Source organism: Diabrotica virgifera, chromosome 2, assembly GCF_917563875.1.
Source record: "Diabrotica virgifera virgifera chromosome 2, PGI_DIABVI_V3a".
NCBI classification, from domain to species: domain Eukaryota; kingdom Metazoa; phylum Arthropoda; class Insecta; order Coleoptera; family Chrysomelidae; genus Diabrotica; species Diabrotica virgifera.
The window spans coordinates 75,464,306-75,488,789 of record NC_065444.1 but is presented as its reverse complement, the minus strand read 5'-3'; the positions used below and the strand labels follow the sequence as shown (position 1 = coordinate 75,488,789).

General features: G+C 32.7%; 1 protein-coding gene across 1 annotated transcript in view; it reads right to left on the bottom strand.

The window, feature by feature from the left end:
• The window catches only part of LOC114333517 (DC-STAMP domain-containing protein 2-like), a 186,374-nt gene that overhangs the window by 113,737 nt on the left and 48,153 nt on the right, over nucleotides 1-24,484 (bottom strand). The gene's annotated exons all lie outside the window — the stretch shown is intronic.

Genomic DNA, 24,484 nt, shown 5'->3' with positions numbered 1-24,484 from the left:
GATTTTGCTATCATTAGATTCGTTTTGATTTCTGGGCCTAACACCCTTGAGTAGATTACCGCTCCATATCCTTTCATAGATGCATCTGCAAATCCATGTAGTTCTACTCTGTTTGTCTTGCTTAAGTTGTTCCACCTGGGCAATGTTATTTTCTCCAGATTTACTAATTGCGCCTGGTATGTATTCCACCTGCTTTGTTGGTTGCCAGTTAATTCTTTATTCCAACTGGTTTTTTGCTCCCATAATTCCTGTATGAACATTTTCGCCTGAATTACTACAGGTGCTATCCACCCTAGTGGGTCGTATAGTTTTGCTACTTCTGACAGTACGTGTCTTTTCGTTATTTTCTTTGCTGTCGTTATCCCTATTTTGAATGTGATTATATCTTCTTTAGGGGACCAGTGTATTCCTAACGTTTTCCGTACTTCTTCTTGTTTGAATGCCTTGGAGTCTACGTTCCTCATTTCCTCCGGTACGTTCTCCATTATTTTTTCTTCGTTGCTCAACCATTTTCTGAGAATGAAACCTCCTTTTCTGAATAGTTGTATTAATTCCTTTTGGGCTATTTCTGCTTCCTGCACTGTCTCCGCTCCTCCTAGTATATCGTCTACATACATGTTTTCTTTTACAATTTTCGATGCCAACGGGAACCTCGCTCCTTCGTCTTCTTGTAATTGCTGTATTGTTCTCAACGCTAAAAATGGTGCTGCGGCCGTGCCGTATGTCACCGTCGTTAAGTTATATTCTTGTATTGGGTCCTTTGTGTCCTTTCTCCACAAAATTTTTTGATATTTTTGGTCTTCTTCTGCCATTCTGATTTGTCTAAACATTTTTTCCAAATCCGCTGAGTATGCTATCTTATTGGATCTCCATCGTAATAGTATATTTGTCAAATCTTGTTGTAATTTCGGCCCTGTGTGCATAATATCATTCAGGCTTACTGCCGATGAGCTTTTACTTGATGCATCAAACACGGCTCTTATTTTCGTTGTAGTACTGTCCTCTTTTCTCACTGGATGATGAGGTAGGTAGTACCCATCTCCCTGGTTTTCTGCTATTACCATATGACCTTGGTTTTCATAATCTTCCATGAATTGTCTGTAATTCGCTTCTAACTGTTTGTCTTTTGCAAACTTCCTTTCTAGTTGCATCAATCTGGCGAATGCCTGCTGCTTAGATTCTCCTAGCTTTGTTACGTCTTCCTTAAACGGAATTCTCACTTCGTATCTCCCGTCTTCATCTCTTTTTACTGTCTGTCGATACATTTCTTCACATTCTTGTTCTTCTACTGATAAACTTGTTTCCTGATTTACTTCTTCTAATTACCAGAATTTCTTTATTTGTATGTCCATCTCTTGTCTGGATATCATACAGCATACTTCTGCTTTTATAGTCTCCTTCTCTCGTGCTATCCCCGAAAAGTTTCATACTCCAATTGGCTGTTTTTTCTCCTGACGAGCCTATCCCGGATATGGTCGCCTGTATGGGCTTCCTTGTTGTTCCTAGCGTCGTCGCAGCTTGTTCCGTTATAAATGCGCATTGTGACCCTTGGTCGATTAATGCTCTCATTATGTGTGAATCTCCTTTCGCATCTCTTATGCGTACAACAGCTGTCGCTAGTAATGCTTCACCTTCCTTATGGCTTGCACAGTTTACTGAATTCTGTCCTCTTTGGTGGTCGTTGATATTCCTATGCCCATTGGTATCTTGTGTATTTCCTCGCCTTCCGTTATTTTGTTCTCTGGCGTTGTATGGATTATGATTTCCTCCTCTGTACCTATTAGCTTGATACCCGTTTCTTCTATTATTCGAATCTCTTCCATTTCTTTCTTGTGTTTGTTCTCCTTTCGTTTCATTGGAGTTTCTTTTGTTGCCTGTGGTTCCTTTCTCATAATGCAACATATGGTGATGGTCTCCGCCACAGTGTCTGCACCTATATTGTACATAACATTGTTTTTCTTTTTTATGTGCTAGGCAGTTTGCACACAATCCTTTTTCTTTTATCATCCTGTTTCGGTCTCTTACATTGAGTTCCTGAAATTCTCTGCAGTTCGGAACTCCGTGATCTCCGTTGCATATCACGCAACGTGTTCTTGGTTTCCTCTCAGATCCTCCTTGCTTCTCTTGTCTTTTTTCTGACTCCAGCAGTTCCAGTGTCTGGAATCTTCGCTGTAAGAATGTTTGTGTCGATTTGTACGTCGGTATCTCTCTACTGTCTCCAACGTGGTTTTCGTACAGCCTCCTGGTTTCATTGTCCCATTTCGTTATGATAATTCGGGCTACCAATGGGCTCCACGCTTCCGTGTCTGTTCCTAACCCTCCTATGGCTTCCAGACTTTCGTGGAAGGTGTCATGTAGTGATTTCAATGCTCTAGCAGAAGATTCCTTTACTTCCTGTGCTAGTAGCATCCTGTCTATCAATTTAAACAATATCATCCTTGGATTCTCATATCTATCTTTTAGCATGTTCCAGGCCACTTCGTAGTTGGCCTCGGATATGTTTAAGTGTTGTATCATTCTGTTGGCTTCCCCTCTTAGTTGAGTTTTTAGGTACTGCATTTTTTCTGCGTTTGATAACTGGTCGTTTTCATGTATTACTTTTGTAAACAGATCGTGGAAAGTTCTCCACGTTTCATACCTGCCTTCATACACAGGGATTTTTACCTGCGGTAATGTCACACCGTCCCTCCTCTGTGTGCTTTCTGGCCGTTGCATTCCTGGCCTTATTTTCTTCAAGGTTTCCCTGACTCTCCTCTTTAGTTGATTTATTCTCTCTACTTCTCCATTATCTATAGCGTCTAGTTCCTCATTTACTGCTGCTTCAATTATTAGTGTATTCACCTTTTCCATGTATTCTCTTAACTCTGACTGCAGCTCTTCATCCTCCTGCAAATCTTGTTCATTTTCTGGCCGTAATAATTCCTCGATTCTTTGCTTCCTTATCTGTATCTCCTTTACTTTCGGTGCTTTTCCTCTTTTCAGCACCCTTCCATATTCTTCCAACAGGGTTTTCCCCTCAATATATGTCTTAAATACCTGATCATGGTATTTTGTTTCAAAATATTTTTCTTTCGTTATACCTCCTTCTAGCAGCTTTTCGTGGTTATTCAGAAATTTTGCCCAATATTCTTCTAATTTTTCCTGCCTATCCCGGATGTATTGTTGAGTCCTCCGAGATTGAGAATCCTTTTTAGTATTTGAAACTAGTTTCGCTAATTCTGCTCCTATCTCCGCTTGCTTAACGTATACACTTTCCATGGTTATTTTTATAAAATTTTAAATTCAGCGGTAAATATATTAAACAAAATGAACTGTATTTTATTTATTAAGCAATGTACTTAAATATGCCTATAATGTCTGGCTAATTGGCTAGTCCAAGGCCATCAAATTCACACAAAAAAAAATATCTGCTTATTAACAATTATATTTATTTACTATACCTGTACTATCACGCTCTCTCGTAAGCCAGAATGTATATAAATAAAAATGTAATTGTATGCCCTTGTCAAGTTTGCAATTTTTCAACGTTACCGTAGGTCGCTTGCCTGACTAAGTGATTTCTGTTTGTAAATAAACTGAATAGTATTACGATTTCACTAACGCTAAAATTGAAATTCTTTGGTTGGATAATTTAATGAACCTTTGTATTTATAAAAGATCTGTAAATGATATATGTAATATTAATACTGGAATCTTATTCAAATTTGGCAATTAGATATCTATGTGATTAATTTTTACAGAAATAGGTAAAATATTTTCATTTTCTAAAATAGTGAAAATTTAACTGAAATTATTATATAGAGTGGACTTTTATCGTTCTATAAGTTACGTAGTATTTTAATTTTTTCGAAACAAAGTATTTAATTGAAATTAAAGCAAGCTATATTTTTATGCACGTTTCTTTTTTTCAAATTATTTTTCAAATATATTTTTGTCTCTGTATTATTTATATGGTATACATTCTAAAGTACATTATTTTACTATTGATAGAGTGGAGAGTGTTGTTCTAGATTGTTGAATTATAATAAAAATACAAACTTGTTAAATTGTACGATTGTAACAGTTGGAAGATTTTGTAATTATTCAAAAACTTACGGTTTTTTTTTTTTGTTTTCTTAGACGTCTAGGGTCCCTCGCTTCTGGTAGGCTCTGCAATCGGCTCTCGGCTATGGTACTGCTCTTAGCTCTGCAATCGGCTCTCGGCTTTGGTACTGCTCTTAGCTCTGCAATCGGCTCTCGGCTATGGTACTGCTCTTAGCTCTGCAATCGGCTCTCGGCTATGGTACTGCTCTTTGCTCTGCAATCGGCTCTCGGCTTTGGTACTGCTCTTAGCTCTGCAATCGGCTCTCGGCTATGGTACTGCTCTTAGCTCTGCAATCGGCTCTCGGCTTTGGTACTGCTCTTAGCTCTGCAATCGGCTCTCGGCTATGGTACTGCTCGGCTCTCGGCTTTGGTACTGCTCTTAGCTCTGCAATCGGCTCTCGGCTATGGTACTGCTCTTAGCTCTGCAATCGGCTCTCGGCTATGGTACTGCTCTTTGCTCTGCAATCGGCTCTCGGCTTTGGTACTGCTCTTAGCTCTGCAATCGGCTCTCGGCTATGGTACTGCTCTTTGCTCTGCAATCGGCTCTCGGCTTTGGTACTGCTCTTAGCTCTGCAATCGGCTCTCGTTCTCCCGGGTCTAGTGGTCTCTCTCTGAGGGTGTTGCTGGTGTGGACTGTATAGGCTTTCTCAAACTTCCTTGAAGTATTCTTTTTCTCGATAGGACCATGAACAATATCCCTTCGTTGGCTCAGTGTAGATGGTCTTTAAGTTGTGATGGAAACACCAAATAATAGTAGCAGAGTTTATTGATGAGACTTACACTATGGATGTTGACCCGGGGTACTTTGAGTAAAGACTTAAATGATGATCGTTGAAGACAATCACTCGCGTTAATGAATTAATAATAATTGAATTTCTAGACAAGAGATCTTAGTTTTATATAAGTTTAAATTGGGTCAATGTAAACACGGGCCCCGCGTGATTTTGTGTATCTAATTAAGGTAAATTGTTTATCTTATGTCAGCAACTTTTGGCTGATGTCCAAATTATATTATTGATAATTGACCAAATGTGTATGTAATTTAATTAATTACGTGTGTGTGTTTAATAACATATAAATGCATTCGATCTACTGGGTGATAAAATGATACTGTCCAATTTCGGATATGAATACTGAATATTTGATATTGGACAGTTACATAATGATTGTTTTATGCTTTAAGATATAATATTATAATATTTCAACCCTTACAACCACCCTTGTTGGAGCTATATATAAAAAATTGACTTATCCTAATAGAATAATTTCGGATTGCATCGATTTACATAAAAATTTGAGATTAGGATCATCTCACCCTGTACTTCATATTCTATATCATGCTTAAGGGTGTTGATTATTTTTAGGGGTGTAAACTGCCCCTTATTGTCAAAAATTATATACAAACATTGCAAACTTCGATATGTGTAAAATTTGGTTTTGATTGGTTAAATAATTGTTGTTATATGCTAAAGGATATAATATCATATTTCAACTCTTACAAACCACCCTTAATAACATTGCAATTTTTATAAGTAGATAATTTAATAGATCTATACAGAAAAAAAGTAGAATTAAAGAATTACAAAAATATCTATTTATAGAAAAATACAAATATGTACAAATAAAAATATAAATAGTCTTTTAGTCATCTTCCAGTATACGAACTAGTTCTGTGGTATTATATACATTGAAAATGCTCTATAAGCGGACTATTCGAATTTTTCGAAAAAAAAATTAGTTTTATAAACATAGCTCCTTTATTTTTAACGACACAAATTTTTTTCAAAAACGGTTTTGTAGGATTTGTTAAGAGCTATAAGACTTCGTAAATTAAATTTCATAAGATCCCTTAGTTTTTAATTGAAGTGGGTTTAAAGGGCTCGATAATGGGGTGTTTGCTCGTAAATAGAGATTTTAAACAGCTATATCTCGCTAAGTGTTCACTGTAATGAAAATTTATGTACAACGAAATTTTAGTTATAAAAAAGCTAAAATTTAGTGGGTTATCATTTTTTTCGTATCTCTAGTATTTTCGGAGATATTTTGGAGAAAATGGTGAAAAATACGAAATTGCAAAAAATCAATTTTTTTAATCTCCAATTTTTCTAAAATTAATCCTTTTAAATGGGTCAAACTTCTTGGGTGTATTGATAATACAAATATAAAAGGAATTACAGAAAGGTGAAGACCAATTTTTAATTAGGAGGGTAGTTAAAGGGTTGTTTTCACTGATTTTTTCATAAAGAAAAGCAGGTACCGACCTTTTTTGATCATAAGTCACTTAATTTTTATGCTAGAAACTTTCTGTTTTTTTTTTATTTTGAAAGGACTAATTGTATCCTTGAAAAAGATTATGTAAGTTTTCCTCGAAAAATGCAAAGTTTTCCCGTTATTTGGCTTTGCCAAATAACGGGACGTTAAAAGCTTACCTTTAACATGCCGTATCTCGGTTTGTATTGGTCATAAAAATATTATAGAAAAAGAATTTGGTTTGTGTTACTGAAAGACATAATTTCGATAGCTACAGTTTTTTTGATTAAATGCATATTTTTCGAGATATTCTCAAAAAAAAAACTCTAAAAAGTGGATTTTTTCGTCGAAAAACTGTTACTTTCAATCGCGAATAACTCGAAAAATATTAGTTTTACGAAAAAATGTAAAAAACATTTTTTTCTTAGAATTAAGTTTTACATCGATTTACATGGTTAAAATTTAAAAAAAATTCCCACCCCCGAGATGGGTGGCAACCACCGCCAAGGTTTTAGCGTACAGCGGCATGATATACAAAATGATCCTTGGACTATTCCCTACGTTCTGTGAAAATTTCAAGTAAATCCATGCTGGACGAAAAAATTGCGAGCCAAAATGCTTCATTTCCTCGAGTATATACATATATGTAATCCACAAACTTTCTGTTAGTCTAGGCGCCAAATAGGGGTCATCGTGTCCTTTTCAATTCTGATGGACAAACTCAACGGATTCTTATGGATTTCTGGCTGCTGATTACTAATTTCGAGGGTGGATTTCGATCCGAATGGTCAAAAAATTGTTATAAACAATTTAATTGTTTATATGGCTCTGGCTCATAAATTAAAAGAGATAAAAAAGAAACCGTTGAGTTTGTCCATCAGAATTGAAAAGGGCACGGTGACCCCTTTGGCGCCTAGACTATGTATATTTTATACATTTAGAACTATTTCTTGCCGTGACAACACATATTGTAACGCGACAATGATTGGTAGCAGACAGTTCGTAACGGCGATATTTCGTAACAATGACACTTCGTAACTGCCACGATTCGTTAAGGAATAATTCGTAACGTGAAAATTTAATTATTTTGTTTATTTTTTAATGAGGAAACCAATTTTAATTATAGTTCTTATTGAATTTTCAATTGGCTTAAATTATGGAATTTTGAAATTACGTTTATGAATTTAATGAACCAACATCAGGATAAACGTTTCTAACACATTTTATATTTCATGTAAATGTAGGTATTTTGGGAATTTATTTATTTATACGCACAACATGCCGTTAAGACCTAGGGTATTTTTATAAAACAATCATAAAATAAACTAATTACAATTGAAGACCTAAGTGGAAGAAGGGGGTATGTAACATTTTCTAAAATTTTGAGTTTCTTAGTGAATAAAGGTGGTATGTAACTATCATAATATGACACTTATACTGTACCTACTTATAAAATGCTTAATAAGAGATATTCTAGTGGATGAAGGTGGTATGTAATTTGTAAAATACGATTCTGGAATGGAAGAAGGAGGTATGAAACATTTTTCTTTTTTTTTCAGGTTTAAATTGTTTATAACTCGAAAACTGTTAACTTTAGAGAAAAATTACAAAAGACCTTTTTTGTTTCCAATGGTCAAAAGAATCTAAAATAATGTATCCGGGTTGGAAAAATTGATTTTTTAAATATGTTTAATATTTTAAATAAATGTAGCTACATAACTACAAAATTATAGCATTTAGGTATGAGGAATATAACATGAAAAATAATCAGCATTTCTTAAGGACTTCAAAACGCAAAAATATACAGGCTGTTCCATTTGAAATAAGAAAATTCATTAGATTTCAAGAAATACTTTCTGACAACAATGTAATTATTGTCATTATTAAATCGGCCGATATAGAAAATCCTTTGCCTTAAAAATCTATAAAAAATCGTGCGAGCCGTTTCCGAGATAATTGAGGCTTTCCATACATAAAACTGACTCTGTATAATATACTCTATTTAATAATACAAGGCAAGGTAGACGGAAGAAGAAAGGCCAGGTCGAAGAAGAAAGGTCAGGTCGAAGAAGAAAGGCCAGGTCGAAGAAGACCGTCATGGCTTAGACACCTGTGAGAATAGTTTAAGGGATCCTCTGCATCCTTTTACCGAGCTGCCATCAACAAAATTACTATACCCAATTTGAGAGCCAACGCTCAAAAATCGAGCACGGCACATGAAGAAAAAGATTATTTTGTGTTCAATCACATAAATTTCTGTAAAACTGATTAAAGAGTATCATTTCATGCCACATACCCCCTTCATCCATTCAGATAAAGGATAGTTATACAAACTAAAGTTAATGGAAGAAGGCGGTATGTACAGTTTTTATTTATTTTTAGAAAAAATGCTAAAAATTCTTTACGTCTGTTTTATAGACTACAATAAAGCGTTTGATAAAGTAAAACATTATCGACTCATGGAAATTCTGAAAACTAAACACCTAGATGAAGAGACTTAAGACTAATAACACACCTCTATTACAATCAGTAAGCAATAGTAAGAATTGAAAAAGCAACATCTGAAAAAAATGGAAATAAAGAGAGGAGTCAGGCAAGGCTGCACACTATCACGTCTATTATTTAACGCTTATTCTGAAGAGGTAATGCGAGAAACTCTGGAAGATGAAACAGTCGGCATAAGAGTAAATGGAGTTTTAGTTAACAACATCAGATATGCAGATGATACAGTAATAATAGACGATAGTTTACAAGACCTGCAAAGACTCATGAGTAAAATAGTAAGGTGTAGTAGGAAGTATGGACTCTCTCTCAATATTAAAAAGACGAAGTTTATGAAAATTAGTAAAAACAACCATAATAATAACGAAATCTTGATAGTAGACGGCCAGGTAGGTAGGAACACTTATAACAGAAAATAATGACTACACTGCAGAAATCAAAGTCAGAATCGAAAAAGCACGTTCTAATTTTATGAAAATGAAAAAGGTCCTATGTAGCAAAGATTTAACATTAGCTCTTAAAGTACGCCTAACAAAATGTTACGTATACAGTGTACTCTACTATGGAGTGGAATCATGGACGTTAAATATAGAGACAATGAGACGACTTAACGCCTTTGAAATGTGGACCTGGAGAAGAATTATGAGGGTTTCTTGGGTAGATAGAGTTACGAACAACGAAGTACTGAGAATAATAGGTAAAGAGAAGAAAGTTGAACTTACAATTAAAGAAAGAAAACTACAGTATCTCGGACATGTGATGCGGGGCGAGAAGTATGGCATCCTGCGACTCATAATGCAAGGAAAGATAGATGGCAGAAGAAGCATCGGAAGAAGGCGAATTTCATGGCTGAAGAACCTGAGAGAATGGTTTGGATGCAGCTCAAAACAACTATTTAGAGCTACTGCTTCAAACATTAAAATAGCTATGATGATTGACAAACTTCTGTAGTGGAGATGGCACCTGAAGAAGAAGAATAAGGTGCTTAAGAACATTACAATCTGATCAAATAATATGATCAATGAGCAACTTATTTCTAACCTAAATTTCTACTAAAAACTTTAGACTAAGGACAAACTCAATAGTACTCCTTAGGTTCTGTTAATTTATTGCACAAATGTTAACTTGTACCATCACTTGCACCGTGCACTATTTTTCACTAAACTAACTCGAAGGGATTCTTCCTCTTGAGTCTTCTAGCTAGATCCGTGTTGTCGAGGAGCTGGATGGCCTTGAAAAAGTCGTTGTCCGTGACTCTTGTCAAATTTTTCTATGATCTTGTTAACAATATTTATGTCTAGGTCCCTATGGGGGTCACTGTTCCTATAGTACCATGAAGCGTTGATAATGCTCCTTAGCACTTTGTTTTGGAATCATTGAATGATGTTTAAATTAGTATTACATACTAGCGCAGACCCATAGCTAGATGTCATATGTCATAATATGTCCATATAGGTTTTATAATATGTTTATACAAAAGTATTTTGTTGTAGATCGACAGATTGTCTTTCCAATAGCCAATACAGTTTTTTATACTTCACGTTAAGCTGTTCTCGTTTCTTTTTACATGAGTCCTTCAGCGTAGCCTAGCGTCTAATGTAATACCCAAATATTTTGCGGTATCGGCATATGGTATCTGAGTATTATTTGCGTTAACAGGAATGTATTGTTTTCTCTTGTTTGTAAAATTTATATGCACTGGCTTCATTTCATTTAATTAGATTCGCCAGCATTTAGTGCACTTGTTAAGTCTGTTAACAGAGATTTGTAGTATTTTTCTTGCTGCTTCTTCACGGTCTTTACCTACGGCTATTGTGTTATGATCTACTTCAGAGATGTCACTAGTGTGTAGTAGGTATAGGACCGGTCCTATCACACTATATTGTGGTACACCTAAACTTAGGTAATAATTAATTTAGTAAACTGGTGAACGATGTAGTAAGATAATTTTTGAAAGAAGACATCGTCAGGTTTATCAAGGCACAGAGCCTTAGATGAATGGGACATATAGAAAGAAAACATCAAGAAATAGTTATCAAGAAAATCACCAAATAGAGACCAGTATCAGGCAGACCACAAGGAAGACCCAGAACCAAATGGGAGGACCAGGTAATTGATGACCTTAAGAATACGGGATATAGATAATGGATGATATCATAAAGAAAGTTAAAAAAGAAGAGGATATAGAATGAGAGAAAAGGAAATAAAGATAATATACTACGCCGACAACGCCGTAATAACAGCCGAAAATGAAGGTGACCTACAAATATTAATTAAAGAATTCGAAGACACGGCGCTCATATACAGCATGGTGATCTCAACAGAGAAAACTAAATCGATAGTGATATCAGCGAAACCGAGACGATGTAAACTGGCCATAAATAATAAAATAATAGATCAACTGATGGAAACGGGATACTTGGAAATAAATAAATAAAATAAATAAATAAATACTTTATTTTCTTTTAGACAGACAGAGTCTATATATAATTAGTCAAAAGTAATACATTAAGTAAATACATAGGCGTAACCAGGATGATCCTAAGGGGGGGGGGGTTACATCTACCTGAAAGGGGGGGGTTACAACTACTGGAAATATCTGAGGGATATGATGTTAAGCGTATAGAGCTGAAAGTACATCCCAATGGGGGGGGGTTACAACCCCCAAAACCCCCCTGGTTACGCCTATGAGTAAATATAACAAACAAATAAACAATGTCACTACACAAACTAACAATGAAAATGCATTTAAAATTGAACAAATTCTTCAACCGAATAAAAAATGTGTGTCATCAGAAATTCCTTTAAATTTAGTTTAAAGCTTGTCAGGCTCTTACACAATTTTATATGCGTTGGTAATCCATTATAGAGTCTTTGTCCCATTATATTCGGGGACCTGCAATACAGGGTGTAACAAAAATACAGGTCATAAATTTAATCACATATTTTGGGACCAAAAATAGTTCGATTGAACCTAACTTACCTTAGTATAAATGTGCCCATTAAAAAAGTTACAGCCCTTTGAAGTTACAAAATGAAAATTGATTTTTTCCAATATATCGAAAACTATTAGAGATCCTTTATTGAAAATAAAAATGTGGCATTCTCATGGTAGTAGTATCTTAAGAAAAAATTATAGTGAAATTTGGACACCCCATAAAAGTTTTATGGGGGTTTTGTTCTTTTAAACCCCCTCAAACTTTTGTGTACGTTCCAATTTAATTATTATTGTAGTACCATTAGTTAAACACAATATTTTAAAAACTTTTTTGCCTCTTAGTACTTTTTCGAAAAGTCAGTTTTTATCGAGATATTTTGAATATTTTTCAAATCCACCACATATTTTTGAATATGGCCAAGTACGATTATGGAGACTTGGTAATAATATGAAAATCTATTTATGATTTACATTTTTAGGTATATTTTGAACCATATTAAAAAAGAAGTAATATCTCGATAAAAAGTGCCTTCTCGGAAAAATACAAAGAGGCAAAAAAGTTTTAAAAACACTGTGTTTAACTAATGGTACCACAGTAAAAGTTTAATTGGAACATACACAAACATTTGGAGGGTTTAAAGGAAAAAACCCCCATAAAATTTTTATGTTAACATATTAAAAAAGAAGCCGCAACTCGATAAAAACTGCCTTATCGAAAAAATACTAAGAGGCAAAAAAGTTTTAGAAATATTGAATTTAACTAATGGAAAATCAACCAGAACCAAACAAAATATATGCAGGTAAGTAAAAACACAGAAATAAGGCAGCCACAAAATATAACAATAGGAGAATACAACATTGAGGGGGTAAAAAACTTTACATACTTGGGATCCCTAGTCACATCTGATAATAACGTAGCGAAGGAAGTGAAGAGGCGAATATTTATTGCCAATAAAAATTATCATGGCTTAATTCGGCAACTAAGATCAGACAACGTCGCAAGGAAAACAAAATGCCAAATATACAAAACCCTAATAAGACCGGTACTCACATACGGCTCAGAAACCTGGACACTCACTAAAAGAGAGGAAACATTGCTAGCCACCTTTGAAAGAAAAATCTTGCGACACATATATAAGGGCACAAAAGAAAATGGAATTTGGCGAAGAAGGTACAACTTTGAACTATACGAAATATACCAGGATCCAGATATCATAACATTCATTAAAATAGGACGGCTGCGTTGGATGGGACATGTAGAAAGAATGGAAGAAGGCGAAATACCAAACAAAATATTCAAACAGATGCCAGTAGGAAAAAGAACAAGAGGAAGACCGAAGCTGAGATATTTAGAACAAATAGAAAATGATATAAAAATCTTAAAAATAAAAAACTGGAGAAAAAAAGCACGAAACAGATCAGAGTGGAGAAGAATCCTGGAACAGGCCAAGACCCAGAAAGGGCTGTCGAGCCAATGATGATGATGATGACTACTACCATAGGAATGCGATATGTCTATTTTCAATAAAAGATCTCTAATAGTTTTCGATATATTGGAAAAAATCGATTTTCATTTTGTAACTTCAAAGGGCTGTAACTTTTTTTATGTGCACATTTGTACTAAGGTAAGTTAGGTTCAATCGAACTATTTTTGGTCCCAGAATATGTGATTAAATTTATGACCTGTATTTTTGTTACACCCTGTATATTTCCCCTACACATTGGGGCACGCAAGGTATCTTTATATCTAGTATTCATGTTATGTATTTGCCCATTGGTTTTAATAAAACTGTAAAGCTATGGAAAAAGGGAAGAAGAAGTACAAAAACGAGTGAACATGGCAAACAAAGCAGCAGGATGTCTCAACAACACAATCTGGAGAAACAAATACCTCACAACAGAAACGAAAACCAGGATATATAAATCAACAATAAGACCAATAATGACGTACACAGCAGAAACAAGAGCAGATACTACGAAAATACAAAAATTGCTGGAAACAGCAGAAATAAAAGTCTTACGAAAAATAACAAATCAAACTCTAAAAGACAGAAGGACAAAGACAGAATCAGACTCTAAAAGACAGACAGGAAATACGAGCGAAATGTGGTATAGGAGAAATAAATATGTGGACCGAAAGAAGAAAAGAATGGAATCAACACACAGAAAGAATGACACAAAATAGAGTAGTACGAATAGACAAATCGCCAAATGGAAGAAGATCATTGGGATGACCGAGGACAACGTCAATTGAGGCTAAAAACCGAAGTAAAACAGACATTGAGCCTATTTATAAAGTAGGAGAAGAAGAAGGAAAAGAGAGTTAGAGAAATGGTCACCATAAGCACAAACAGGAACTAATGGAGAAATATTTCAGAAGATGCCAAGTCACACAACCAATTGTAAAACCAAAATTTTAATGTCACAGAGATTGAAAGAGGGCGGAAATCACTTCGCTAGGAGTGTAGATTAGGGTGCATCGAAAAAGGCAAAAAAAAATTTTTTTTTGCGATGGAAAAGTAATACCTCACAAATGTTGCCCAATCAACTGTTAAGTACTTTGGTAAAATTTTTTCGAAATTGGAAAATATCTTCTGCCCCCCCAAGACAGTTAAAAATTTTGAAAAAATGTTAACAGACGGAAAAATTTTTTTTTGCGATGGAAAAGTAATACCTCACAAAAGTTGCCCAATCAACTGTTAAGTATTTTGGTAAATTTTTTTCGAAATTGGAAAATATCTTCTGCCCCCCCAAGACAGTTAAAAATTTTGAAAAAATGTTAACAGACGAAAAAAATTTTTTGCGATGGAAAAGTAATACCTCACAAAAGTTGCCCAATCAACTGTTAAGTATTTTGGTAAAAATTTTTCGAAATTGGAAAATCTTCTGCCCCCCCACCAAGACAGTTAAAAATTTTGAAAAAATGTTAACAGACGAAAAAAAATTTTATTTCGAAACGAAAATGTAATAGCTCACAAAAATTGCCTAACACACTATTTAGTATTTTGGTAAAATTGCGTAGAAATAAAAAAATATTTTCTGCCCCCCACGGCAACTAAAAATTAGAAAAAAATACGTTAATATGCGAATTTCTTTTGTGAGGGAAATGTAATACCTTATAGAACTTGAATAAATAAATTCGGTTTAAAATGGAAAATATTTTCTGGTTTCACAAGGCAATTAAAAATTTTACTTCAGAAAAGTATACTAAAACATTCTTTTTCTAACAAAATAGCCTACTTATCCGTCTCCCTGACGTCACCCAAGTTTTTTAATACTAAAATAAATATAAAGCAAAGTATATAAATATTACAAAAAAATATGGTAAAAGCATTCTATTCGAAGATGTTTTCCGATTTAGCACTAAAGTGAGGCATAGTTTTTCTGGAATCAATTCGAATTTTTTGAATACGCTCCACAAACTGATAGAGAAGCTTGTGTCACAAGCTTGACACATCGTTCTATTGTTTGTGGCAGTGATATTTCTCAATCTTAATGTTAAAATGGTCTAAGTTAGGATTCTTAATAAAATCCAGCAGATTGTCACTCGAAAATCTAGAGAATATGAATATAGGTGGTTCTGTAAGGTGATATTGTTGTTAGTTAATTAACTCAAAGTAGTCGTTTGAATCAAAATTTTTATAGGAGAAAGTTTGAAGACCCTCACGTTTTTTGATTTGGTCACTGGCAAACTTCTTTTGATGTCCAAGGGGTAGATCATTTGAATGTCGCAGACATACAAACCACTGAAGAGGTTTTTAAAGATGTTCTCCTAACAGCCGTATTACATCACCCTTAACGCCAGTATTTACGACTGTTTCGTCATATGCAATAGCTGGATTTGATACTTTCTGATATACCAGACAGCGGATACCCATATCCGAAATATTTTCACTTTTGCACCCTGGCTCATGCACAAATGTTATGTGTTCTTCCACGATCGATTGACCATAAAACTTGGTACTGTTTTTACTTGAGCTAAAGTTTTGTCTTTGCGTCGGTAACTTTCTTCTTTACCGTTGTTCTCTCTGATTATATTTGTTTTTGTTTTCCCGATCAATCGAGCTTTATCACCATTTTTCTGGAACCTCTTTGATTTAACCCTTAAACGCCCAAGGGTGGGTAAAAAATGTCCACCTAATGCGTATTCCCTTGTAACATATTTATTACGTGTTTAAATTTTTTTTTTAATTATTTATTGTTAAAAAGACAGCCCATTATCAAATGTTAATTTGGTTCTACCAATATTTTTGAAAATAAAAGCAGCATCTTGAGTTAAATATGGATGGGCATAAAAAAGTACACCCTTGGCAAAACTTGTTACTAAAGGTTTCTACATAAATTCTCGTTGGTAGGAAGATAATCCATATAATTATCGATGTATAATTACATAATCTACATAATTATCCGCCAATGAGGAGGCTGAAAGAAAGAATATGGAGAAAATCGACAAATCTGAATTACTGGCTTTTACTGGTGTGTTAATTTTGATGTACATTGTAATTTTGTTGTAAGGTTTGTAAATTGTTTACATTAATATTTTAGAAGATGCTGTGTTTATTAAGCATAAGATTCTTAAGTTTAATCCATTTTCAACAACTCTCAATAAATATATTAGCTATTTTCGAGGTGGACATTTTTTACCCACCCTTGGGCGTATATGGAACCTAAAAAATGTTGGGCTTTTAAGGGTTAATAGAAATTCGCGCTCATCCAGAGGCACTTTTTGAGATTTGCTACAAAGACAATTAATCAGAGTTGTCATATTTGCATGCTGCAAGATCGAAACGTGTAGTTTTACTTTTATTCTTAAAGCATTGAATTTTATTTTTGTAAAATTCACTGTTTTGCTTGTTCTTAAATGGTTTCATAAGTTTCATATTTATATTTGTCATGATAGGCTTTTAAAAGCTGAATAATTCTTGTATGTTAAATTATTGGAATTAAAGCCTTTTTCCATATTTCCTCCAATTTATTGCAACGTGTTCGGGAATACCAGAAAATTCTGGATCTTTCTTGCTGAGTTTTTTATCCTCTTGCAAGCACAAAACTTCATCGCTTGTTTGTATTTCGGTAAAACATTTTCAGGTATATTTGGTGGTTGCCCAAAAATGGGGCGGTCCACAGCACATCTTGATTTAATTTCCCATGATCCTGGTTTATCTATTTTAAAAATCTTTAATTTACAAACAACAATAATAACAAGGTAACGCACCGCACCAAACATAAGCGAAAATTACAAGCACGGACTAACGAAGCGGGACATTTCAAAGGGGCTGGGGAGACTGAAAAAACAAATAAGATTTTAAATATCGTTTAAATTTGTAATTGACAACATTTTTAGTTTTCTTTAATTGATCTTAGATCGACTTAGCTCATATTTTATTCCAAATAATATAAATTGAAATTTCCATAAAAATCAGATATTTAACAAAATTCAAGGTCGTTGGGGGGCAGAAAATTCGCTCAAAAAAAAAAAAATAAAAATACTCATATGCTGAAAAATAACACTAGCAACTTTTTCAAGCTATTAGATATAACATTTCCAACTTTTATTTTTTCGATGCAACCTAGTGTAGATGCCATGATGATTATGATAATAGGGAGTTTTTGTGCACACAAATACGTAAACGTAACGCATCTTTTTGACATATACGCTTGCGCATTAATGGTTGAACTCCCGTATCGCTATAATGGGATTTATCTCATTATTTAGATATTTTAGAAATCCTTAAATTACCTTAAAGTATTTGTTAGATATTTATTTATAAAACAATAAACATTACCCATATTTGTTATAATAATTGCAAAGTAGAACACCTTAGTTAAACGTTTTGCTTACTCAACAAGGTTGTGATTATTCAATTTGACACGCTAACGAGAATATATACAAACATATTTACATAACAAAGTATTTGATAAATATGGGAACACGATCAGATTTGAGTGATTAGTGGGTCAGTCGAATTAGTTAGTTAGGTTTGAAAGGTTGCTGCCGTTAGAGCAGAATAATGTAATCACCTATCAACTGAATACATTTATATGGAATTACTTCAATCAAATAAAGTAGTTATGAGTACATAGTGCCTTCCTGTTAAACAAACCCCATCACCAGAGCAGTTCAATATACAGATACCACCATATGGCGACCTGAGAGACGGACTGGACTTCTGAGGCAGTAGAAAACAGGAATAAAGATGGAAAAAAACTGGAAGAAACGAAGGAAATTTGGGGTAAAGTACCAATCCCCATACTAATTGGTATCGTTAGATGGAATGGGACGGACTATATGGAGCTGGAGAGGCCAACGACAAGGGAGTCCAAATGGTAGACGTCGACATGGACGAAGGTTTGGAGACTTGGGACCACGCCCAAACGTCAAGAGGACAAATGGAAAGAAATGGACAATGCCTAGTGGACAAATGTGTACCTAATCGTGAGTAACTTTTTAGCTATTTTTTAAATTGCATATACAGTCTCACAGATATGAATTTTTTTTATTAATATAATATAAATATAATCATTTAAGAAAAACTAGAATTATTAATTTTCACTTAAATATAATTAAATTAGGTTAAATTTTTTTCGTATATTATTAAGTTTTAGGAGTATTTCACTAATTTAGAAGATTTTTTTTTAAGAATTACATATATCATATATAGATAATCTTAATCGATAGTTTTATTTTAATAGAAATATAACAATTCTTATATTTTATATCGTAAGAAATAATATAATTATTTTTAACCATACGAGTACGTAAATAAGTTTATTTTGATTGATGTCTTTCTGCTTTTTCTGCACTTTTTGCATAAGGAAGTTATTTTGTTTATAACAGTATTTACTATTTTTAAACTAAGTACTTCGAGTATAATATTATGATGATATGACGTGTTTGACATTGAAAATTGAAACGAATGAACTACATAGGAATTCGCTAAACGACAAATTTTTATGAAGAAAGTTTATTATGATAAATAAAATCAACCTGAAAATATAAGATATTAGTATTCGAACAATATGTTTATAAATAAGGAAAGATAAAGGAAAGTATTTTAAGATGATGAAGAAATTGGAAAATCCAGCATAAAGGACTTATATTGGAGACGGAAATGTCTCAATCAATGGAAATTTTTGTTGAGAAATGCACGTAAATGCAAAGATTTTTACTTATGATAAATATGACAAGACAAAGGAACATACCCTGAAAAGGAAAAATTAAAAATGACTACGGAAAAGAAATAATTTTTTATACAAGGTGATTATACCACGTACATAGGACTAATAAAATTCGTCCTCGTGAGAGAGCTCACAACTACTGCCATAATGGCATAATATGGAGTTTTTATTGAGTAAACGAATTTCCTCGTGAGAGAGTGAATTATTTATATACAATGATTTTGTGACGAAAAGAAAGTCAGTTAAGAAATGATGATGAACTGATATAAGAAGAAAAATAAAGACAAAACAGGTTATAAAAATATGTTGAAGTAACGGAGTTTATAAAGGAAAAGAAAATCCCATCTGTGGAAAAAGACAAAAGAAGATTAAATATTAAGATTTAAAAAGTTACCCTAGAGAAAGACAAGTATTAAGGATAATTTGAAGAAGATTAATGTCAAAAGATCTGGAAAAATAGAATAATTGAAGAGAATTTTGTACCTGCCGTACAAAAAGTTACAGTACCTACAGTAAAGTACTATTTAAGAAGAATACTTTGTATGGCTTCAAGTAACATAATTTTTAGTATAATATATAAAATAAATTTCTATAAAATAGATATACTTATTTTATTCGAATGAGGTCATGTAAGACTGTATTTCAATTAAAGAAATAGAGATTATTTTTGTGACGTAAAAGTGACTATTAGCGTGAAGTGTCTTGAACTTCTATTTAACTAGTAACAAAAATTTAGATTAACTATTTAGCTATTGTAGGTTTTTCTCATTAGTAGTTTTTATGTAAATATTTTAATGGACGTCCAGACTTAATATTAATTACTCAGCAATTGCAAGCTGAAATTTTCTTTATGTAAGGAGATTTTCATGATATTTCAGGAGATTTTCATTAGTAGGAGATTTTCATGATATTTTTTTAACAGAATATGGTCTATTTTTATTTACACTTTCTTTCGTTTTTTTTCATAATTGAATGCTAAAATTTTTTTTGATACCGACTTTTTTATTTCAATTTTTTTGTAAATATCGGTCAAATTTTGGTATAAATATGATTTGGTGTTTTATGATGATGAATTAATGAAGTAACTGATTTTCATATAGTAAAAGCATAATTGATTTGAGACTATCTAGACGCTAAACAATAAAAAAACAGACTCTTGTCAAGGGAAAAGTACAAATTTAAGTTCGAAGATTTTAGCATACCCAGTTTTTGTTTTGAAGTAATCCTATTCTCAACTAAGGGGGAGCACTAGGTTCAGACAGGAATTTAGGGATGCAAGATGTAGAAGATTTTTTTAAGTGCACAAGTATCCATTTTGTCTTTTTGGAACAAACCTTCTCACGACTAAGGACGTGCAAAAGGACCGGAAGCAAATGCAAGGATATAAAGTTGCGAAAAACTACCCGCCAAGTAGGTAAGGGTTAGAAATTGAAGAATTTATGAAGTAAATGATAGATATAAATGAAGAATTATGAAAATAATACAAATATAGGAAGGAAGATATATATGAAATATAAAGTAAATTATAAATGATATAATGAAGAACTATGAAGAAGAAGAAGATTTATGTTTAATAGTACACTATGAAGAAAGTACTAAGTATAAAGAAAATGAAGAAATATGTAATTATTGTGAAGTACCAGACAAGAAGAAGAATAAGAAAAAGAGATAATTTCTAATAGAAGAATATTAAAAATTGGAGAACATCAAAAGATTTGTCTTAAGGGTCTAGTAAAGAAGTAGAATTAACAAGTAAGTTCAAATGAAGGAGTTGTAATTTTTTTTAAACCTCTGAAATCAAAGTAAAGTATAATATGCAATTTCTGAATATAGATTTTCGCGAGTCATAAGGAAAGAAATAACTAAGAATAGACGATGTTTGGTAATTATTGAAATAAATTGTATATATTTGTAAATTTTGTTTATATATTTTTTTGTAAAAATTTGTATAAATCTATACATATAACGTAGTCAGTTGATGATGATAATAAGAATATTTAATGATAAAATTGTGGCTTATTTCCCATAAAAAATACGTAATTATAAAAATGCTACAAGGAAATAGCTTCAGAACAACGATAATAAGAAAATTTTCTTCTCTTCGGGGAGGAAAAAGGAAGCACGGTACATGGCTCAGAAAATTTTCTTTTCTAAGGGGGATGATATAATGGGATTTATCTCATTATTTAGATATTTTAGAAATCCTTAAATTACCTTAAAGTATTTGTTAGATATTTATTTATAAAACAATAAACATTACCCATATTTGTTATAATAATTGCAAAGTAGAACACCTTAGTTAAACGTTTTGCTTACTCAACAAGGTTGTGATTATTCAATTTGACACGCTAACGAGAATATATACAAACATATTTACATAACGAAGTATTTGATAAATATGGGAACACGATCAGATTTGAGTGATTAGTGGGTCAGTCGAATTAGTTAGTTAGGTTTGAAAGGTTGCTGCCGTTAGAGCAGAATAATGTAATCACCTATCAACTGAATACATTTATATGGAATTACTTCAATCAAATAAAGTAGTTATGAGTACATAGTGCCTTCCTGTTAAACAAACCCCATCACCAGAGCAGTTCAATATACAGATACCACCATATCGCGATACGTATTACCTAAGGTTACGGGCTGGTACGTTAGGTTCATACGCATCCCTATCGAGCCGAAAGTCACCGAATGCACACGAGGATCTTGCCCGATTACCTACCAAATGAACATTTCATCAGCGTACTACCTGTTTATAAACATTTTAAGGTTATATTGGTTATTGGTTTAGTCTATTTGAGTAAAATTATTCTGTGTTTGTAATTGGAAATTGGAGCTTCATAATAGATTTAAAATTTTATTGTTTTTAAGTTGTCTATTAATAAAGCAAAACAAACAAATCTTGTATTAATTTAAGAAATACAGTGATCACCACAATTAATAACTAGATAAACAAATGACCTAGTTTCAGTAAAATTTTCAAATAAATATTACCACACTATTTACATTATACCTACCTACTGGAATTCTGATGTAGGTATACAATAATTTACAACTAAAAAGTAGGTATAAACAAAAATAAAACAATTTTAACCTAAGGAAAAATAATATTTTTATATTTAAATAGGAGCAATTAAAACCATACAATTTCATCATTCATTTATCTTTTTTTACATTTGTATATTAATTGTATATTGTGTGAACATTGTTTTATTTTTTTAAATGTCAACGGAATTTAAAAATGACTTTACGATTTGCTTTACGTTACGTTAAGGCAGTTACAAAAACTACCTATTTTAACATTCATCCCTAAACCTGTTGTCCGATTTGAGTAATTTTTTTAGTATGTTATAGCCTTATTCTTTAACAATATCGCTATAATAATATTGTTGCTAGATAGGTAAACTGCCATTGTATACCGGGTGTAATAATCATACTGTGTTTATTCCTCAAAGTTCGGAACACCCTGTGGAATGTTTTAGCATAAACAAAATATTGAAATTAAAACTCAATTGTAGCCTTAGGCTTTCTTAACATTTTCTTTTTTGATTTATTTGTTTATGGTGGATAATAAAAAAGTTAGTCACGTTAACAACTAACCATGTTCTTCATCAATACAGGGTGTTTCTAAATAAGCGCGACAAACTTTAAGGGGTAATTCTGCATGAAAAAATAATGACCGTTTGCTTTATAAACGTATGGCCGCAAATTCTTCGGTTTCGAGATACCGGATGTTGAATTTTTTCTTACAAACTGACGATTTATTTATTGCTCTAAAACCGGTTGAGGCATGCAAATGAAATTTGGTAGGTGTTAAGAGGTAGTTATGGCGCATTTTTTGACATACAATTAAGAATTTTATATTCATCATTGGCGTGCATACGGGATGTATCTATAATGTTTATACCCGTACGCACGCCAATGGAGAATATATAATTATTAATTGTATGTCAAAAAATGCGCAATAACTGCCTCTTTAAACCTACCAAATTTCATTTGCATATCTCTATGGGTTTTAGAGCAATAAATAAATCGTCAGTTTGTAAGAAAAACTTCAACATCCAATATCTCAGAAACGAAGCATTTGCGGACATATACAGGGTAGCGAGAAAGTATGGAAACAAGATAATTTCTCGGAAACCGTTTAAACGATTTTTATAGATTTTGGTAGGTAAGGGATATATAATGCGGCCGATATTATAGTGGTAATTACATTGTTGTCAAATATTCCGTTTTTCTGGAAATTTAATGAACTTTCTTATTTTAAATGGAACACCCTGTATATATTTTGCGTTTTGAAGTCCTTAAGAAATACTGATTATTTTTTATGTTATATTCCCTATACCTAAATGCCATAATTTCGTTATTGCTACATTTATTAAAAAAAAATTGTTTTAACAAATTATAAAAATCAATTTTTTCGGCACGGGTAGATATTATTTTAGGTTCTTTGGATCATTGGGAACAAAAAGTTTTTTAGTAATTTTCCTCAAAAGTTAATCGTTTCCGAGTTATAAACAATTTAAAACTGAAAAAAATCGAAAAATGACGATTTTCAAGGTTCAAAAATACAAGTAAAAAAATCATTTTTAAAATTAAAAAGTACCTGAATTCAAGCTCAAACCTTTTTCTATCAGATTCCTATAAGAATGTTTGGCATGTTTTATTCTAAAACATTGTTTTTTTTAATTGTTAACGAAGCTCATATGAGAGGACGGGCGATCGGGCTGCATTAACAACTAAAAAATAATGTTTTAGAATTAAATAAGACTAACTCACTTATCGGTATCTGATAAAATAAGGTTTGAGCTTAAATTTAGGTGCTTCGTAGTATCAAAAATAATATTTTTTACTTGTGTTTTTGAACCTAGAAAATCGTAATTTTTCGATTTTTTTCAGTTTTAAATTGTTTATAACTCGGAAACGATTAACTTTTAAGGAAAACTACAAAAGACCTTTTTTGTCCCCAGTGATCCAAAGAACCTAAAATAATGTCTACCCGGTCCGAAAAAATTGATTTTTATAATTTGTCAAAAACTTTTTTTTAATAAATATAGCAATAACTTCGAAATTATGGCATTTAGGTATAGGGAATGTAACATAAAAAATAATCAGTATATCTTAAGGACTTCAAAACGCAAAAAATATACAGGGTGTTCCATTTAAAATAATAAAGTTTATTAGATTTATAGAAAAACGGAAGATTTGACAACAATGTAATTACCACTATAATATCGGCCGCATTAGAAGACCGTCACCCACAAAAATTTATAAAAATCGTTCAAGCGGTTTCCGAGAAATTATCGTGTTTCCATACTTTCCCGCTACCCTGTATTTATAAATCAAACTGTCATTATTTTTTCATGCAGAATTATCCCTAAAGTTTGTCGCACTTATTTAGAAACACCCTGTATTGATGAAGAACATGGCTAGATATTAACGTGCCTAACTTCTTTATTATCCAACATAAACAAATAAATCAAAAAAGAAAATGTTAAGAAAGCCTAAGGCTACAATTTAGTTTTAATT